Consider the following 20,000-nt stretch of genomic DNA (forward strand, 5'->3'; position numbering starts at 1 on the left):
TATATAAGGAGTTCCAAGTTCACGTTTAATTGTAGGATGCCAGCCAGTACTTAAGATTGCCTTGAGACCTTCATCAGAGGGTGGTGGTGGTGGTTGTGGTGGTTGTGGAAGGGGGGGTATTGTTGCATCATCTTCATACACAAACATTTAGAGGCATCCAGAAACATCCACAGACATCTACAGACATCCACTGACATCAACAGACATCAGCAGACATCCACAGACATCCACATACATCCACAGACATCAGTAGACATCCACAGACATCTACAGACATCCACAGACATCCACAGGGATCCACAGACATCCACAGACATCCACAGACATTCACAGACATCCACAGGCATCCACACACATCTACAGACATCCACAGACATCTACAGACATTCACAGACATCCACAGGCATCCACACACATCTACAGACATCCACTAACATCCACGAGACATCTACAGACATCCTAAGACATCAACAGACCTCAACAGACATCAGACTTCCACAGACATCCACAGACACACACATTCATTCAGAGACATCCACAGACATCCTCAGACATCCACATACATCTACAGACATCCACAGACATCCACTGAGATCCACAGACATTCACAGGCATCCACAGACATCCACAGACATCTGCTGACATCCTCAGACCTTCAGCAGACATCTACATACATCCACAGACATCAACAGACATCACCAGACATTCACAGACATCCACAGGACATTCACAGACATCTACAGACATCCACAGACATCCACAGACATTCACAGACATCCACAGACATCCACAGACATCACAGACATCAGCAGACATCCACAGACATCCACAGACATCAGCAGACATCCACAGACACCCACAGACATTCACAGACATCCACAGACATCTACAGACATCACAGACATCCCACAGACATCTACAGACATCCACAGACATCTACAGACATCAGCAGACATCAGCAGACATCCACAGACATCCACAGACATCCACAAACACACACACTCATCCTCTTCACTCTCACACAGAGGCACACATCCACCTTTCCCAAGCACCCATTCAATGTATGCCCTTAACCGCTATCACCCCGCGGGAAAAGCAGCGCCCCGGCTCACCACTTCCCCGCCCCGCCCCCCACACGCCCGCAGGCAGCCCCACGCGTCCCCCTTACCGGTCCAGCGGGATGCCAGCGAGTAAGTGGGGGTGGATGGAAGCTTCTTGGGGACTGTCGGCGAGAATAATTCCACCCGATTATGCCGGGTAAGAATGGCTGGTGGACCTGTTAGGGCGCTCACAGTGAGGGGCGCGTTAGGCGGGGCTTTGCCGTATACGGTGGGCGGCGGGGAGGCGACGATCTGGAGCTGTGGGTCGCGCTAACGGGAGGCTGACTGTGGCTGGTTGTTGTTGTTGTTGTTGTTGTGGTGGTGGTGGTGGTGGTGGTGGTGGTGGTGGTGGTGGTGGTGTCCCTGGCGTGTGCCGTGTCCACATGTTTGTAATGTTGATGTTTGATTGTGGTGGTGGTGGTGGTGGTGGTGGTGGTGTTGGATTCTATCTTCACTCTTTTCTCTTCCTCCTTCCCTTCGCTCTTGTTATCTGTTTGCCATTCCCTTTTTTGCTTCCAGGTACACTGTTGTTACCACCCAAACTAATTTCTCCTCCTCCTCCTCCTCCTCCTCCTCCTCCTCCTCCTCCTCCTCCTCCTCCTCCTCCTCCTCCTCCTCCTCCTCCTCGCTGATAATCCTGAGTGAAGTAAGTCCCTTCGTCCCCACACCCTAAGATCGAGCACTTCTGAGCGAGAAAGGGAACACGGTTAATGGAAAGTACATACAAGGGGCGACTGACGCAGGGAGTGCAGGTGGTGAGGGGAAAGTGAGGGTAGGGGTGAGTAGCAGTGATGGTGGTAGTAGTGGAGGCAGTGAGGCGAGGGCAGCTGGGGGGAGGAGTGGGCGGGTGCGGCGTGGTGGGTTGAGATGGGAGGCGGGTGGTCAAGGTGTAACAGGTATAGGTGTAAAAACGTGCACTGGAGGCTGACAGAACGCTGGCTTAACGTTTATGAAGCAGGATGGGCAAGGGAAGCAGTGGTGGTTGTTAACAGTTGTGTCGCGGCGACGAATATGGCTCGTGTGTGTGTGTGTGTGTGTGTGTGTGTGTGTGTGTGTGTGTGTGTGTGTGTGTGTGTGTGTGTGTGTGTGTGTGTGTGTGTGTGTCCCAGCCTATGTGAATACAGATTGGTTGTGTAAACTAGATCTAATTGATAAGCAAAACCAACACCAGCAGAGCCATGACGTCTCTCCACCCCAGTCTTTATCACTGGCGTAGACGTCATTAGTCGCCCGGGGAGGTGTGGCGTGGGGCAAGTGTGGCTGGCGGCAGGTGTGGCCAGAACAAGTGTAGTTACTTTCTTGCTTGACACGCGCCACCGAAAGTCAGGGATGGTAGGATGACGGAGTGAGCGAGAGGCGCGGCGCGCACGCACACACACACACACACACACACACACACACACACACACACACACACACACACACACACACACACACACACACACACACACACACACACAAACCTTCACAGCATCACTAACACAAATGCCATCTATTCTTTTTCCTCGTGTGGCAGTTTATGGCCTCAACAACATTGGGTCACTTCATTTACTGCGTCTCTCGTTCGATATTTCCCTCCCTTCCTTGTTTTCGCCGTGTTGTATTTGGTGTCTTTACCTTCTCCTCTCACCTTGACTGACGGACGGGAGAGCGGCGGTACCGTTTAGTGTGGCTGGCGGTGGGTAGGCGGGCAGTAGGCGGTAGGAAGGGCACATGGGACCTGGTGGACTTACTGGGACTTGAAGAGTAACCTTACGACACAAGATTTACGACGCAGGAAAGGTGACATCGACTCGCGACGCGGCTCGGAGGGACCGACTATAGGAGGGCAGGTGTTGTGTCGTAAGTTCAGGCTTAGACGTAAATATATCTTTTGTTGTGAGGGGTGCCCAAGGCCTCACTGACGGGGTAGGGAGAAGGGAGGCAGGGGAGGAAATGTTGAATGTATTGCGTTTTCTACAGAGGCCAACTGCTTCAAATATAGCGGGTGGGAGTGCATGTGTTGTGGTGGGTTTTGGTGGAGACTTGATGCTTATCTGCTTTTCCTTCCCTTGTTTTTTTTTTCTTCTTTCTTTCTCTATCCACGCGTGCTTTTGTTTGATATTTCTGGTCTTCTTTTCGTTCTTTCCTTCGTTCCCCTTCTTGTCGTGGACTTTATTCTCAAGAACTACTCTCCGTTTTCTTTCTTTCATCTTTTTTTTTTTTTTTCATAGTGGAGTTTATTCTGAAGAACTGCTATTTGTTTTTCCTTCCTCTCTTCTTTCGTCCCTTTCCGCGCTTCAGAATCGTTTTGTCCTCTTTTTCTTGATGTCTTCCCCCTTGTAGAGCCTATGCTTGAGAATGCTCCCTTTTTCCTTTTTTTTTTTTTTTATACCTCACTTCCTCCACGTTTTTCCCTTGTGGAGTTTGAGACGCTGCCTTTCTTTTTTTTTTTTTTTTTTTTTCTTGTGTTGTGGTGTAGGTGGTGGAGACTCACTATCATTATTTTCTTTTTTCCACTTCCTTACCCTGTTGTGACTTTGATGGAGGAGACTCGCTGCCTACCCCTTTCCTTTTCCTCATTTTTCTCACTTTTCCCTCCTTTTTCTTCACCTTTCCTCCTCTTTTCCTCACTTTTTTTCCTTTTTTTCTTCTTTCTCCTTCTTCCTCCTTTTTCTTCTTTTTACTTAACCTCTTCGATGAACAGCAGCAGCAGCAAACAGAGGGCACTGAGCACAGAAGAGGTCTCGAGGTGCGCGTGAGGTGACTACGATCAGAGAGAGAGAGAGAGAGAGGAGAGAGAGAGAGAGAGAGAGGAGAGAGAGAGAGAGAGAGAGAGAGAGAGAGAGACTATGGTTCAGGTAGTCGTTGTGGGGTTGAAGAGGCTTAAGTGAACCAGGAAAAAGGTGAGTTGGTGTGTATGTAGTGTAGGAGGGTAATCCCGGTGTGTGGTGGCCGGGTCTTGTGTGACGTTGGGACTGGGCGGGACTAGGTAGGGCGGGGCGGTGTAGGGCGGGGAGGGGCGGGGGCAAGGATGGCTGTGTAGTAATCTCCGCGAAGCCCTGCCGTGATTTAGTGTGTTTATCATGCAAGGCCCAGAGTGGTGGTGGAGCACATGGCAGCCGTAGGGGCGTGGCTGGCGGGAGAGTGCTGGAGTAGGCAGGAGGGTGGTGATGTCGGAAGTGGAAGAGGCGAGGTGGAGTGAGGGAATGATTGATGGATTGATGGATTGATGGTTGTATTGGTGATGCTTCAACGAGATTGCAGTGAGGAGGGAAGGAAGGAGGGTGATGAAGTGCCTTAGATTCAAGTTATTTTTCGGAAAAGGGGGATTTTTTAACCCTCTGACTGCCACTCCCCTAATTACCAATCACTGAGACGTCTTTACTCGTTCCACAACCACAACCAACCTTTGAACTGGGAAGAAATTGCAAAATGTATTCTTTTCATCGCTATTTTCCTGCAGATAAAGTCTTTACGCATTGCTTATGGTGCTGCTAATTGTTTCGTGTCGCACTGAAAGGGTTAAGAGAATCAGAAGGGTGCAAGAGGAGGAGGAAGAGGAGTAGGTGGAAGCGTTGGTGGTGTTATCAAACGAGACATACAGTTTGCTTACATTGTACCCAGTATGAGAGAGATCCAGCTACCACCATCACCACCACCATCACCACCACCACCACCACCACCACCACCACCACCACCACCACCACCACCTGTGACAAATATACCTGCTTAGTAGGACGAAAGCATGAACAACTAATATGAAATGGACTCCCTTCTTTTAACTCTAGAAAAACCTGGTTCAGGTGAGGACAGGGTACATGTGGCGCGTGGAAGTACAAGTGGAGGGAAGTAGTGTGGCTGCGGGAGGCTGAGGCGGAATGTGGTGACGGTGGGCGGGCTTGAGGTGGACGTTGATGTGGGCGTGGATCAGTATAAGGCGCTTCAAACCACCTTGTGAATCCTACAAATGAAAAAAAAAAAAATTATGGATGCTGATGGAACTTGGCAGATTACATTATTGTGTGTGTGTGTGTGTGTGTGTGTGGGGATCGTCACTCTAAATAAGGACATGGGTATAGGTGGTAGGTATTAGTGGATAGATGGATAGTGGTGTGGATGGGTGGGTGGGTGGTGCTTAATATGGGCATGGGTGGGTGGGTGGGCATGGCCATGGCAGGGCAGGGCAGGGCAGGGCAGCAGCAGCCACACAGCTTCATCCCATCACTTATTCATGCCTGGTGGGGATGGAGGGGGGTATAGGGGAAGGAAGGGGCAGGCTAAAGCAGGGGAAGGCATGTTCGCATCGTGTATGGGTAGGGAACTGTGAGGAGGTGGAGGAAGTGGATGAGGTGGACGGCGGGGGTGCTTTGAGTGGAAAGAGAAAGGAGAAGGTGACGGAGAAGGAGAATGTTATGTACGTGTGAATGTAGATGGTAACGAAAGAGTGTTTGTGAGTAGCAGAAAGGATACTTGTATAGATCTATAGACCCACATAAAGTCATATATACATTAGCATACAGACAAACCAGTAGCGAAATAAATTAGTGTGTTATTAAAAAAAACATACATATAAGTCAGGTATTGAAGGCATTTAGCTATACAAACAGACAGGTGTACTGCTCATAAAACGACAGCGAGAAGATTGTGTGTGTGCGTGTGTGTGTGTGTGTGAAAATAAGTGTTAGTCAGGTGTAGAGTTCTCGTGCTATACATGATAGAGAGGTGGCCCACAAAAGGTACTTAAGCCTTCCTTCACCAGAATCTCATGCACTTTATATTTCTGCCCGGAACCATGCCAAGTCTGTTCTCCAACTAGCCAAAAACTCCTTCATTAACAGAAAATGTCAAAACCTTTCAAGATCTAACTCCCCCTCGTGATTTCTGGCATCTAGCCAAAAATATCTCCAATAACTTTGCTTCTTCTTCTTTCCCTCCTCTACTTCAACCAGATGGCACCACTGCTATCACATCTATTTCTAAAGCTGAACTCTTTGCTCAAACCTTTGCTAAAAACTCTACCTTGGACGATTCTGGGCTTGTTCCTCCCTCTCCTCCACCCTCTGACTACTTCATGCCTCGTATTAAAATTCTTCGTAATGATGTTTTCCATGCCCTCGCTGGCCTAAACCCTCAGAAGGCTTATGGACCTGATGGGGTCCCTCCTATTGTTCTCCGAAACTGTGCCTCCGTGCTTGCACCTTGCCTAGTCAAACTCTTTCAGCTCTGTCTGTCAACATCTACCTTTCCTTCTTGCTGGAAGTTTGCCTACATTCAACCTGTTCCTAAAAAGGGTGACCGCTCTAATCCCTCAAACTACCGTCCTATTGCTTTAATTTCCTGCTTATCTAAAGTTTTTGAATCTATCCTCAACAGGAAGATTCTTAAACATCTATCACTTCACAACCTTCTATCTGATCGCCAGTATGGGTTCCGTCAAGGCCGCTCGACTGGTGATCTTCTGGCTTTCCTTACTGAGTCTTGGTCATCCTCTTTTAGAGACTTTGGTGAAACTTTTGCTGTTGCCTTGGACATATCAAAAGCCTTTGATAGAGTCTGGCACAAAGCTTTGATTTCCAAACTACCCTCCTACGGTTTCTATCCTTCTCTCTGTAACTTCATCTCAAGTTTCCTTTCTGACCGTTCTATTGCTGCTGTGGTAGACGGTCACTGTTCTTCTCCTAAATCTATTAACAGTGGTGTTCCTCAGGGTTCTGTCCTGTCACCCACTCTCTTCTTATTATTCATTAATGATCTTCTAAAACAAACTTCTTGTCCTATCCACTCCTATGCTGATGATACCACCCTGCACTTTTCCACGTCTTTTCATAGACGTCCAACCCTTCAGGAGGTAAACATATCACGCAGGGAAGCCACAGAACGCCTGACTTCTGATCTTTCTAAAATTTCTGATTGGGGCAGAGCAAACTTGGTATTGTTCAATGCCTCAAAAACTCAATTCCTCCATCTATCAACTCGACACAATCTTCCAGACAACTATCCCCTCTTCTTCAATGACACTCAACTATCCCCCTCTTCTACACTGAACATCCTCGGTCTGTCCTTTACTTATAATCTGAACTGGAAACTTCACATCTCATCTCTAGCTAAAACAGCTTCCATGAAGTTAGGTGTTCTGAGACGTCTCCGCCAGTTTTTCTCACCCCCGCAGCTGCTAACTCTGTACAAGGGCCTTATCCGTCCATGTATGGAGTATGCTTCACATGTCTGGGGGGGTTCCACTCATACTGCTGTTCTAGACAGGGTGGAATCAAAAGCTTTTCGTCTCATCAACTCCTCTCCTCTAACTGACTGTCTTCAGCCTCTCTCTCACCGCCGCAATGTTGCATCTCTAGCTGTCTTCTACCGCTATTTTCATGCTAACTGCTCTTCTGATCTTGCTAACTGCATGCCTCCCCTCCTTCCGCGGCCTCGCTGCACAAGACTTTCTTCTTTCTCTCACTCCTATTCTGTCCACCTCTCTAACGCAAGAGTTAACCAGTATTCTCAATCATTCATCCCTTTCTCTGGTAAACTCTGGAACTCCCTTGCCTGCTTCTGTATTTCCACCTTCCTATGACTTGAATTCCTTCAAGAGGGAGGTTTCAAGACACTTATCCACCAATTTTTGACCACTGCTTTGACCCTTTTAGGGACTGGCATTTCAGTGGGCATTTTTTTTATTAGATTTTTGTTGCCCTTGGCCAGTATCCTTCCTACATAAAAAAAAAAAAAAAAAAGAGTAGCGGTATTCAGGAGTACAGGTAGACAGGTACAGTGCTCTCAAAACAGGACTGCGTGAGTATGTACGTGTGTAGTAGTGCAAGGAAGAGAGGTAGGAAGAATTATCAGTGACGCTCGAGTAGTGAAGAGGCCGATGGGTTAAGTAGGGAGGTATAAACGTGTGTGGTAATGGAGGTAATGGTGAATGACGAGGAGGAGGAGGAGGAAGAGGAAGAGGAGGAGGACGGGAGGAAAACCAATTGAGGCCTGGCGTTTGAGTGATGGTGTGTGTGTGTGTGTGTGTGTGTGTGTGTGTGTGTGTGTGTGTGTGTGTGTGTGTGTGTGTGTGTGTGTGTGTGCCCGCGGTGCTGCCTTATAAGCTTCAAAAGAGGGACTGTTGTTAGGTAGAGGCGGGGCGAAGGGACGGACATGGAAAGGGTGGTGTGTGTGTGTGTGTGTGTGTGTGTGTGTGTGTGTGTGTGTGTGTGTGTGTGTGTGTGTGTGTGTGTGTGTGGTACTTTTTGGGTAAGGAGCATAATAGTAATAGTAGTAATGGTGTATGTAAATTTCAATGAGAGAGAGAGAGAGAGAGAGAGAGAGAGAGAGAGAGAGAGAGAGAGAGAGAGAGAGAGAGAGAGAGAGAGAGAGAGAGAGAGAGAGAGAGAGGAAATACCTGTAATCTCTTCCTACCTCCCTTCACCCCCTTCACCACCACCAGCACCGCACCCATTTCTTATCACCCACTCCCAGCTTATCATTCCAGCTTATCATTCCGTTCATGCTTACTCGTGCTGGTGTTATCTGCACGTCTGACTGAAGGCCCCTCCCCACCCCCCGACGTCCTCTTCATTTTTTTTTTCCCTCTAATCCTTCCTCTCAAGCCATTAAGTGTTTTTTTTTCCTCCATATTTCCTCTTACCTCCTTTCGTCTTCCTTTTCTATTTATATACCTCTTTAGTTCTTGGTTTTCCTTTATATTTATTATTTTCTGGTAGTGAGAAACGCAACACAAATTCATGTTTTTATTCTAGGTGACTGTGTGTGTGTGTGTGTGTGTGTGTGTGTGTGTGTGTGTGTGTGTGTGTGTGTGTGTAATTAGGTAAGTACGTATGCCACACATGCGGTCGCCACCATTTACCTCAAAAACCGCAACAATTATCACCCTAATCAGCTCCCCTCACCACCATACTCACCACCACCACCACCACCACCACCACCAGTCCATCACATCTGTCAATAGCGTGCCCTTATGTAGCACTAATACATTATAGCCCCATTACCTGATAGTTCGCACCATCACCTTCACCACCACCACCATCACCATCACCATCCTCCTCCTCCTCCTCCTCCTCCTCCTCCTCCTCCTCCTCCTCAACACGTGCGCTTCTTAACAGGGACATGGTAGAGGCGCCAAAGAGGGAAGCAGAGGAGATAATAGCGCGCAAAAAGCTGCATCCACGAACCACGAGAGGGTGAAAGTTGGTGTGAATGAGTCTTGGAGAGTGAGTGAGGGAGTGAGAGAGTGAGAGGGGAAAGTGTGAGGGGTTGTAGAGGAAGGAAGGAAGGAAGGAAGGAAGGAAGAGAGGGAGGGTTTTATGGGGAAGGCGTGAAGGGAAAAAGTTGTTTATTCGTGATGAAGTAAATCTCTCTCTCTCTCTCTCTCTCTCTCTCTCTCTCTCTCTCTCTCTCTCTCTCTCTCTCTCTCTCTCTCTCTCTCTCTCTCTCTCAGGAACAGACACTTCATTGAGTAGCTCTTAAAAATACAAGAATTTAATTTTAATATCACATAAATCACCGAGAGAGAGAGAGAGAGAGAGAGAGAGAGAGAGAGAGAGAGAGAGAGAGAGAGAGAGAGAGAGAGAGAGAGAGAGAGAGAGAGAGAGAGAGAGAGAGGTGTATGGTCGTCTCTGCCCTCCACTTTGCTACTTTCAAGTCGTGTTGTCGTAATTGAGAGGTAAGGTAATGGCGGACGTGGGCGGTCGCGGTGTTCAGTGGCTGTGGGCGTGGGCTGCGGGCGGGATGGGGCAGTGGTGTACTAGTGGGCTGGGAACTATGTCTCCGCTGATGGGTGGGCGGGAAACATTGGCGGGCGGTGGGCTGTGGGCGGTGAATGTTAGTGTTTGTGTTGGCAGGTGTGTGTGTGTGTGTGTGTGTGTGTGTGTGTGTGTGTGTGTGTGTGTGTGTGTGTGTGTGTGTGTGTGCGGAAGTGTTGGCATTAGTTGATTGTGACAGTTTTATTTGTTAATGATGGTGATGATTATGCTGCTGGTGTCACTACTACTACTACTACTACTACTACTACTACTACTACTACTACTACTACTACTACTACTATAATAATGACCATAATAAAGAAATAATATACAGCCTTTCACAAAAAAAAAAAAACACAATCATAACAATAAAAGCAAGCCATAAAAAAGATATCACATTAAAACAAACAAACGAACAAAAAAAAAACCCACCTGCAAACTATATTAACAAACTAGTGACCTCAATCCAGGTGTGCTATTAACTCAAATTACACCTGGCCTTAATAGAATCACCTGCGCAATTTGACTCACCTCCGAATGAGTGACGACATGATTGATACAGGTGAGGTTAGGAGAGTCGGGGCTTCGTCAGGTACGCATTAGTTCGGCAGGTATAGGTAGTAATTGGCGGACGGATGTAGGGGTTGATGGCACCGATGATAGGGTGAAAGCCGAGGTTAGGCGAGGGCGGAGGGGCCTGAGAGGGCGTGAGTAGGAAGCATGGAGGTGGTAAGTAATGGGTTGGCGGGAGAGAGAGAGAAATGGGAGGGATGGAGGAAGGGGAGAGGAGGAAAGAATGCGAGAACAATGTTTGCGGTTAAAGCGTCTTGCGAAACTGTGCCGGAAATATGCTTAGCTTTGCGGTCGAAGGAAGGAAGGACGGAAGGAAGGAAGCGATAAAGCAGGAGAAGGAGGAAGAGGAGAAGTAATTGTCTTTCATTAAATTCTTACTTTTACATCCTGAAGGTGCAAATTATCGACATGTAACACTGCAAAAACGTGCTGAAAATTACGGGGTCGAGATACGGTACAAGTCAGGTACGGGAGAAGGAACGGTTGGGTGTTGGGGTGAGGGATGCAGGGACCAAGGCTGCAGGGTGTGGATAGGGAGGCGAGGGTACGGCCGAGGTGACCAGAGTGGATGTTTGAGTGGAGGACGTGAGGGACGGATAGGACGAGTATGTGGATATGAAGGGAGGAATGAGTGGAGAGAGATTGACTGTGTGTGTGTGTGTGTGTGTGTGTGTGTGTGTGTGTGTGTGTGTCCGTACCCTAGTGTGGGATTATTATTGTAATGGGGTGGATATGACGAGAAGGGAGTGTGTGAAAGAGGAATGGGGCACGTGCGTGTTTGCGTTTGAATGTGTGTGTGTGTGTGTGTGTTTACGTAGTTGGCAGGGAGCAAGGGTGAAGTGTACGGATGTTGATTTGTGGATTATCAAGACACCATTTCTGTTTGGAAGGTAATGTCTTATGTAAGCTTTGCACAGCACATAAACAAACTGACTGACTGACTGACCGATTTTCTTACTTTCACCTGTAATTTTTTTGTCTGACTTTCTGACGGACTGTTTTATTAATTGAAATGCCGAATATCCTGACAGTATTGGATTTGACAGCACGATTAACTGGCTGACTGACTGACTGGGTGTGGGTGGCTGGCTTACTGGTAGACAGGCCGGCAGACTGACTGACCGACTGAAAGTTCTCAATCACCACGTAAGGAAAATGTTACGAGGGAGCCAAAACAATTACTTCCTCCTCCCACTTTCTCTCTCTCTCTCTCTCTCTCTCTCTCTCTCTCTCTCTCTCTCTCTCTCTCTCTCTCTCTCTCTCTCTCTCTCTCTCTCTCTCTCTCTCTCTCTCTCTCTCTCTCTCTCTCTCTCTGTGTGTGTGTGTGTGTGTGTGTGTGTGTGTGTGTGTGTGCGAATGTCGAGAGGGTAGAGGTGTGTGTGGGGGGGGGCGTGCAGCTGTGCCACAGTCCTTAACTGGTGACCACGTGCACACGGATAGGGTCGTGCTGAGAGAGAGAGAGAGAGAGAGAGAGAGAGAGAGAGAGAGAGAGAGAGAGAGAGAGAGAGAGAGAGAGAGAGAGAGAGAGAGAGAGAGAGAGAGAGAGGGAGGGAGAGAGATTTGCTCCTCGCAGATATCCAGGTACACAAGGAAAGGTGAATGACTCGTTTCTTTGAATGGCACCTGTTATTAATGATCCGATGGTGAATGTGAAGGTTAGGCTGTGTGTGTGTGTGTGTGTGTGTGTGTGTGTGTGTGTGTGTGTGTGTGTGTGTGTGTGTGTGTGTGTGGTGGGAGGCTGGGGTGGGATGGGTTGAGGGAGGGACTGCATCATCGTAGGGAAGGTAGTAATGTACGTCTTATCCCTTCTTGATCATCCGCAGCTTTATCCTCCTCCTCCTCCTCCTCCTCCTCCTCCTCCTGAGAATCCCATGGCCGTGGGTCGAGGCAAAGATGGAGGTGGGGAGTGATGCAACTTACGGCATTTAGGTAGGAGGCTTCATCGTGACCATACTGTGTGGGCTCTTAAGTGTGTGTGTGTGTGTGTGTGTGTGTGTGTGTGTGTGTGTGTGTGTGTGTGTGTGTGTGTGTACATGTATAGTGGTCAGCTGTCCTGCGCGGCACCTCTCATAGGACGGACTCCCTGCACCCTGGTGGCATGCTCTTGGCACTCTCACTCTCTCAGTCTCTCTCTATCTCTCTCTCACTCCATCTCCTGAGGATTTACGAGTCATCTGGCGTTGTGTCGCTCTGAACTGCAAACTTTTATGGCCACCTGTGCACAGTTGCCCTCGAGAGTTTCTTTTCTCCTCGGAGTTAATGGTTTACTTCTACAAAGGTGCGTGTACAGGGACTTTTGTTGCCTCACCGTGACGCCAGTGAGAGGTCCTGCAGGGGGAGGCTGGCGTCGCTGTCTCCAAGGCTCCTGTTTGCTTTGGTGGTGGTCTGTTTTGTGTGTACCCAGATCGCCTGCTTCTGTGCCGCCAACTGTTTGTGTGTTGTGGTGCTGTAATGCTCCTTGGGCCGCGAGGTGAAGGTGGTGTCGTGTTTTGTTTACCTGGATCTCTTCTTTCTATGTTGCTGACTGTTTGTTGTGATACGTTGATGTTTCGTCGGCCGCGAGATGAAGGTGGTGATGGTGATGATGCCCTGTGCCTCTTTGTTGTGATGCTTCAATGTTTCGTCGGCCGAGAGTTGGAGGTGTTGATGATGTCGATGATGGTGATGACCTGCGCGCCGTGACTGTGCAAACCCTGTCGCCAGATGGATATCAAGACTCGTGGCTCATAACCTTATGAGACCATTATGGTGTGTCACCCTGGCCGCGGTGATAGAGGGCGTGCCGCAGCTTGTCCATCACGCACCACCTGGCTGGCGGGGACGTGTGGTGGGGTGCGGACAGGTGCCTAGGTGGGGAGGGGACGGGGAGGTATCAGCTGGCGGGTCCCTCTCCTCTCCCCCTTTCGCCTGAACATTTACGGAGGAGGAGAGGACTCTGGGGTTGTGCCCTTAAGGTAATCAAAGATGGAGAAAGTTTGCTGGGAGGTGTGCGTCCTCTCCCCACCCTCTCTCACTCTCCCTATCCCACTCACCACTACATGCCCTCCTCAACCCGCGGCATATGACCCGTTGTTTGGTATCGTAAAATCAATCAATCATTCAACCTTTCACCTCTAAACTTTACTGTCCGTTGCCTCCGTTGCTTTCATTTTAATTTTCTTTTCTCTCGTTTTAATATTCTTTCCGTGATATGTTTTATCTTGTATCTAACGGTCTCGGGCAGTGCGAGGAAACAAGGGAGGAAGAATAGCGAGATAGGACACGAGGACGAGGAGATGGTGATGGAAGGAATGCGGGGAGGAGAACGAGAAGAGGAGATAAAATACAGAAGGATTATAGGAGGTATGAACAGAATCCTATCCTGTATGATACTGGTACGCTCTCTCTCTCTCTCTCTCTCTCTCTCTCTCTCTCTCTCTCTCTCTCTCTCTCTCTCTCTCTCTCTCTCTCTCTCTCTCTCTCTCTCTCTCTCTCTCTCTCTCTCTCTCTCTCTCTCTCTCTCTCTGTGTGTGTGTGTGTGTGTGTGTGTGTCACGTGTGAATGCATAATACCGTCCAGCAGCATTAGCGTATCGCCGCCTCGCTCATAAAAGGCGTGTAATGTGGCAGGTGTCATGTAAGTCATTTGTAGCGTGTCTAGGGGAGGTCTAGTTGTTACATTATGCAGTGGAGGCACAGGGAGGGTGGTGGGTGAGTCTGCGAGGAGGCTGTGGCGAATGTGTCCTGCTCCTCTCCCCGTCCTAGTTCCTGCCGTTAAGACCATATGATGACCCGCGAAACAAGCAGACTGTCTCCCTCGCCCGCATATAATCTTAGGTGACCGCAATCTGGGCAGGGTCGTACACACACACACACACACACACACACACACACACACACACACACACACACACACACACACACACACACACACACACACACACACACACGTACTGGCCGTGTCGTTACCTTCTGCAGTACTTTCCCCTCACCGCAGTATCATCCTGAGCTGGAATTTAATATTCCTCTGTCTGTCTGTCTGTCTGTCTGTCTGTCTGCCTGTCTGGGTCGTGTGTAAAACTGATCCCGGCCAGAAGCAGCTCACCATCTGTCCGGCTGCTTTCATGGAGGATGGTGATGGTGATGGCTTAGTAGTAAAGACGATAACAGCAAAACAGCAGCAGCAGCAGCAACAACAACAACAACAACAACAACAACAACAACAACAACAACAACAACAACAACAGCAACAACAACAACAATGAACTACGCAGACAGTTGGCTCAGAAGGTTTATGATCACTAGAAGCTGGCGGATACTGTCACACACACACACACACACACACACACACACACACACACACACACACACACACACACACACACACACACACACACACACACACACACACACACACACACACACACAAGGAGGAATCCCAATGTCGGCCTTCTGACACGATTACAGGGTATATACAAGCCACGTCTCTTCCTCGGGCCGGGAACTAGAAAGCTGCTTGTGATGTAAATAGTAAGAGCAATATGAGTAATAATAATAATAATAATAATAATAATAATAATAATAGTAATAATAATAATGTTCCGCCTGGTGACGTGTTTTGTCCTTGGCGCCTCTTCGGTGTTTAATTATATTTCTCGCTTTCACTCCCTCAATGATCAGTCGTCCTCACGCTCTCCTGAGAAGCGCGTTTTCTGTAATGAAGTCAAAATACTCGGTTTCTCTTGTGATGTAACTTCCATTGTGAGAGGAAGGCCAAGTTTCTCTCTCTCTCTCCCAGTGGCTGCGAGAAGTAATGGCTCGGCTGTAATTGCTTTCCGCCTCCACAATGAACGCTGTTATGACGGTAATGAGTCTGGTCTTGCCATTACTGCAGCGCCTTCAAGGTTATGCTCCTGTGCTTCTGTGTGTGTGTGTGTGTGTGTGTGTGTGTGTGTGAATAGCTAACCTCCATTCACCCTATCCCATCTCTCCCCATCTCATCCCATCCCATCCCACCCATCCATTCAACCGCTAGTTACTGCCTCCCTCTCCTCCCTTCTCCCTGGCTCTCCTCCATCAGGCCACGCCTCCCACACGCCCACGGAACACACAACACTCAAATTTACCCTCGCCGACACACGCCTAACTCACTAAGCCTTGCCGCCGCGGAACATAAATATAAACATTCTCTTTTCTCTCGGACCAAGAAAAACGAAAAATGTATCCGGCTTATGCACTTCATCCCTCCTCCTCTTTTTTCCCCTCATCCCTTCCCTCCTGCTCTCCCTCTCCGTGCCTTCCTGGTCGGCCCGCGTGCCCTGCCATTATTCCGTGCCTCCCGCGCCCCACAATCGCCCCATCTGTGGTAATGGTGTTTCTTGTTGCCCCCACGTTTGGTGATCTGATAACCGGATGCCTCCTGGGCTAGGCGGCAGAGAGAGAGAGAGAGAGAGAGAGAGAGAGAGAGAGAGAGAGAGAGAGAGAGAGAGAGAGAGAGAGAGAGAGAGAGGGGGGTATGGCACAAGCGAAATGATGTGTTAGGAGTGTATGGCATGTAGGGGCACGCTGGTTTGTGCTGTGAAGGCGGTGGGCGGGGCGGGTTTGGGTGGGGTGGGAGTGGGCGGCTGTGTTGGGTGTGGCAGACGAAGGCTTGGGTTAAGACAGCCGGCGTGTGGTATTGGCAGGCAAGCATTCTGGTGTGTGTGTGTGTGTGTGTGTGTGTGTGTGTGTGTGTGTGTGTGTGTGTGTGGGGTATTATGGGTGAGTTATCCTTCCTCTGGTACCCCGCCCTGCCCGTCATGGCCTTCACCCCGCCCACGCCCACGCACACTCCCGCCGCACGCCACACTCAGCCCTACACCCTCACAGCTCAAGGGCTCACCTCCCCTGCTCTCTCCCCGAAGCCACCCCCTCCCCCTGCCTGGCGTGCTGTACGAGTGAGCAACAGAATTCTTGCATCACCCCCGCTTAGGGACTAATGTGGCGCGACAGGTGAGAGAGAGAGAGAGAGAGAGAGAGAGAGAGAGAGAGAGAGAGAGAGAGAGAGAGAGAGAGAGAGAGAGAGAAAGAGAGAGAGAGAGAGAGTATGTGATGAAATATGTTTTTTATGTATGCAGTGCTTGGGATAGACTTGTACCGAATAAAAAAGTATATATATAATAATAATAATAAAAGGGGGAAAAACACAAGTTTATCGTTTCCCGTCCTGTGGATGTAAATGAGATAGTTCTGAAATTACGAAACGCAACCAAGGTTACTTATTATTATTATTATTATTATTAGTAGTAGTAGTAGTAGTAAAAGTAGTAGTAGTAGTAGTAGTAGTAGTAGTAGTAGTAGTGGTGGTGACAGTAGTAGTAGTAGTAGTAGTAGTAGTAGTAGTAGTAGTAGCGGTAGGTAGTAGTAGTAGCGGTAGTAGTAGTAGTAGTAGTAGTAGTAGTAAGTTATTGGCAAAAGCACTGTAAAATAAAACCTCATTATCATAAAAGCCAAACTAAAGTAAACATAAACATAAAACTCCTTGCTCATAAATATTAGAAAATTCACTTATTAAAAAAAAAAAAGCCAGAAGGTTATATTTCTGTACAAAAAAAAAAAGAAAGAAATATTAAAGAAGAAGGCAAAGTGGTCATCAGACAAGTTCTCCCCCCCCCGCCCCTCCCGCCCAGTACCAGGTCTCGAGGCACCAGGAAGGCGTACAAACAAAACAGGCAAATACAGCAAAGTCGAGACTCACTCATGCGACCTTCAGCCATACGAACATCTCTTGCCATCGAACTCTCACGCCAAAAAATTACACGCATTTTTATTCTCCACTAGCCAAGAATCTCCCAGCAAGCAGGCCCTGTTTGATTATGTGTATTCCAGAGACGTATATTATCATTCAAAACACTGGCGTGAGCATCTACTTTTATGAAAGCATTGATGTACAGTGGAGTGAAATTATGGTGTACTGTGGAGCCCTCCATGGTGGACTAACGAGTGCAGCAGTGATCAAGACAAAGGTAATGGTTACGCAAGGGCCAACTGATCTATTGTTGTTTGCCCTTCCTTAGTGTTCCTTTACACTCGTGGAAGGAGACACCAGCGAGAAGTCACTGACCATTCCCTAGGGCTGGCATCTTCACCATCTCCACCGCGGCACGACCGGTTAGATAACGCATCGGCGGGGAGCGTTATGTAGTGTTATGTGGTAATTGTATGCATCGGTGCAGGTGGGCGGGGTTGCCGATGGGTGGGTGGGTGGGTGTGTTATGGCAGGCAGGGGCGGGACGGAATGTGGATCAGGCCGCGAGGAGGTGTGTTTGGACGCCCGCCGATCCGATAGCGGTGTGGGCGTGAGGGTGGTGCGCCGCACTGAGTGTTGGCCGGTGCTTAAATACAGTAAATACAGGCAAGGCTGGACGAACGACACAGGACGCTGATGGGAGTGCATTGGTATTCCCTCAGCATCTGCACTTAGATCATTACAGGGGCGGTACTTGCTGGTGAAGGGAAGCCAGTAGAGGAGGGACATGGATACTCATCCTATCAGCACTGATATTTACAGGAATGATACCTGCATGTAAAGTGAAGCCAGTAAAAGAGGGACATAAATACTTCTTATCCACACTCATATTATTGCAAGGAAGATATATGCTTGTAAAGTGAAGCTGGTGAGAAGAGAGGAATGTAAGTACTTCATATCAACATTTTATTGTTACAGGTACGGTATTTGCTTGTAGAGCCAGTGGAAATAGAGAAATGATAATGAGAAAAATGTGCTTACTAGAAGTATATTTATGGTTGTCAACATTGGAAATGCAAATGTACCAAAAGTGTGTTTATGAGAAGTGGGAATACCAGGGTACGAAAATGCAACTTAAGGAAAAGTTTGCCCAGAAGGATAGATAAATGAATAATGACAGTGCCAATCAAGGAAAATTATTTCCTTAAAGACGTAACTGCTCCGGTTTTTTTTACAGGCTTTGAAGAAGATAATCATGAAAAGATCGTGAAAATATTTTAAAAGTGATAGTATAAATGCTAAGGCAGGAGGAAACGGTGAGAAAAAAAAAATAGTAAGTCAGGAGAAAACGGAAAGAAAAAAATATCTTGAATTTTGGGCCAGAAAACAGCAGCGCTACCATCGCATGTCTCCTGATTAGATGCAGGAAGATGAGTAGCAATTTACAAATACCACGGCGAAGTAGTAACTGTAACACACACACACACACACACACACACACACACACACACACACACACACACACACACACACACACACGATGGTTGGTTGGCACAGAGGCAAAATCAGTAAATTTGATCCAAGATTCAAGAGAGAGAGAAGGAGAAGAAGAAGAAGAAGAAGAAGAAGAAGAAGAAGAAGAAGAAGAAGAGAGAGAGAGAGAGAGAGAGAGAGAGAGAGAGAGAGAGAGAGAGAGAGAGAGAGAGAGAGAGAGAGAGAGAGAGAGAGAGAGAGAGAGAGAGAGAGAGAGAGAAGCTAAATTAGGCAAAAGAAAGCTTACACACTTGTTTCTATGTGCAAAGACAAAAAACGAGATGTTGAGAGAGGCAATGATCTTTGTTATTGTTCTCACGCAAGTCTTGTTGCTCTACCACTACTGCTTACACTGTTATTGCTAATCTTCAGGTTACAAAAAGACACAGGGACGACAACATATGGTCATGATTAGCAGGTTACAAGAGAAGGCAAGAGAAGACAGTCAGGAACACGTACTAGTAATAATTAAGTCTTTCGTGTCTTTCTATTGAGTCGTTCATTTCTCCCTTTCTCTCCCTTTCCTTCCCACCTTACAACATCTCAACTTACCCCCTTCCCACCCTTCCCTCCCTTCCCTCCCTTCTCACACACGGCAGCGGCAGCATGGCATGGGAAAGTCAGGGCGCAGTGGGAGGGCGTACGCCAACCCGCGCGCTGGAGCATGGGAAGAATTTAAAAGGTTTACAAGGGCCAGCCGGTTCCCCCTCCCCCTTCTCCCTCTTCCCTTCCTCCCTTGTATTTTCTTACGCCCCCTCCCCCATCCTTCCCTCCAGGCTCACTCCTCTCTCCTTTCTCCACGGTCTTCTATATTCCCTTCCTCCTCCTCCTCCTCCTCCTCCTCCTCCTCCTCCTCCTCGTCCTCCTCCTCCTCCTCCCCCCGGGGTCTGTCCGCCCCGCATCCGCCCCTCCCCGGCTAACCATAACCCTCGGCTCTCTCCCCCGCGGATCTCTGTCTGTCTGCTTGACGAGGTAATTATAGCTTGGCCTTGACGGACGGGCAACTGACCCAGAGTACACACACACACACACACACACACGAGATAGGCAGTATTATTTTTCTCATCCTTTTTTTTCCTCTTTACATTTTTCGTACCAGATTTCGTGACTCGGAATCATCTTCTCTCCTGCCCATATGCGAAAGGTCAATTATATACTTAGCTACGTTGTTATTGTTGATATTTCCTTTCCTTAAGTACTAAAAGACAAGTATTTATATAGCCACACCTTTCACCTTTGTTTGTTGTATTGGTGCTTGTTTGGCTGGGTGACTGAGTTAGGGCGCCGAGGCAGTGAGGTCATATGGTCGTGTTATTCTGAGAGGCTAAGATGATTCAGAGAGAGAAAGGTTAGT

Source organism: Scylla paramamosain, chromosome 5 (genome assembly GCF_035594125.1).
Source record: "Scylla paramamosain isolate STU-SP2022 chromosome 5, ASM3559412v1, whole genome shotgun sequence".
In the NCBI taxonomy this organism is placed as follows: domain Eukaryota; kingdom Metazoa; phylum Arthropoda; class Malacostraca; order Decapoda; family Portunidae; genus Scylla; species Scylla paramamosain.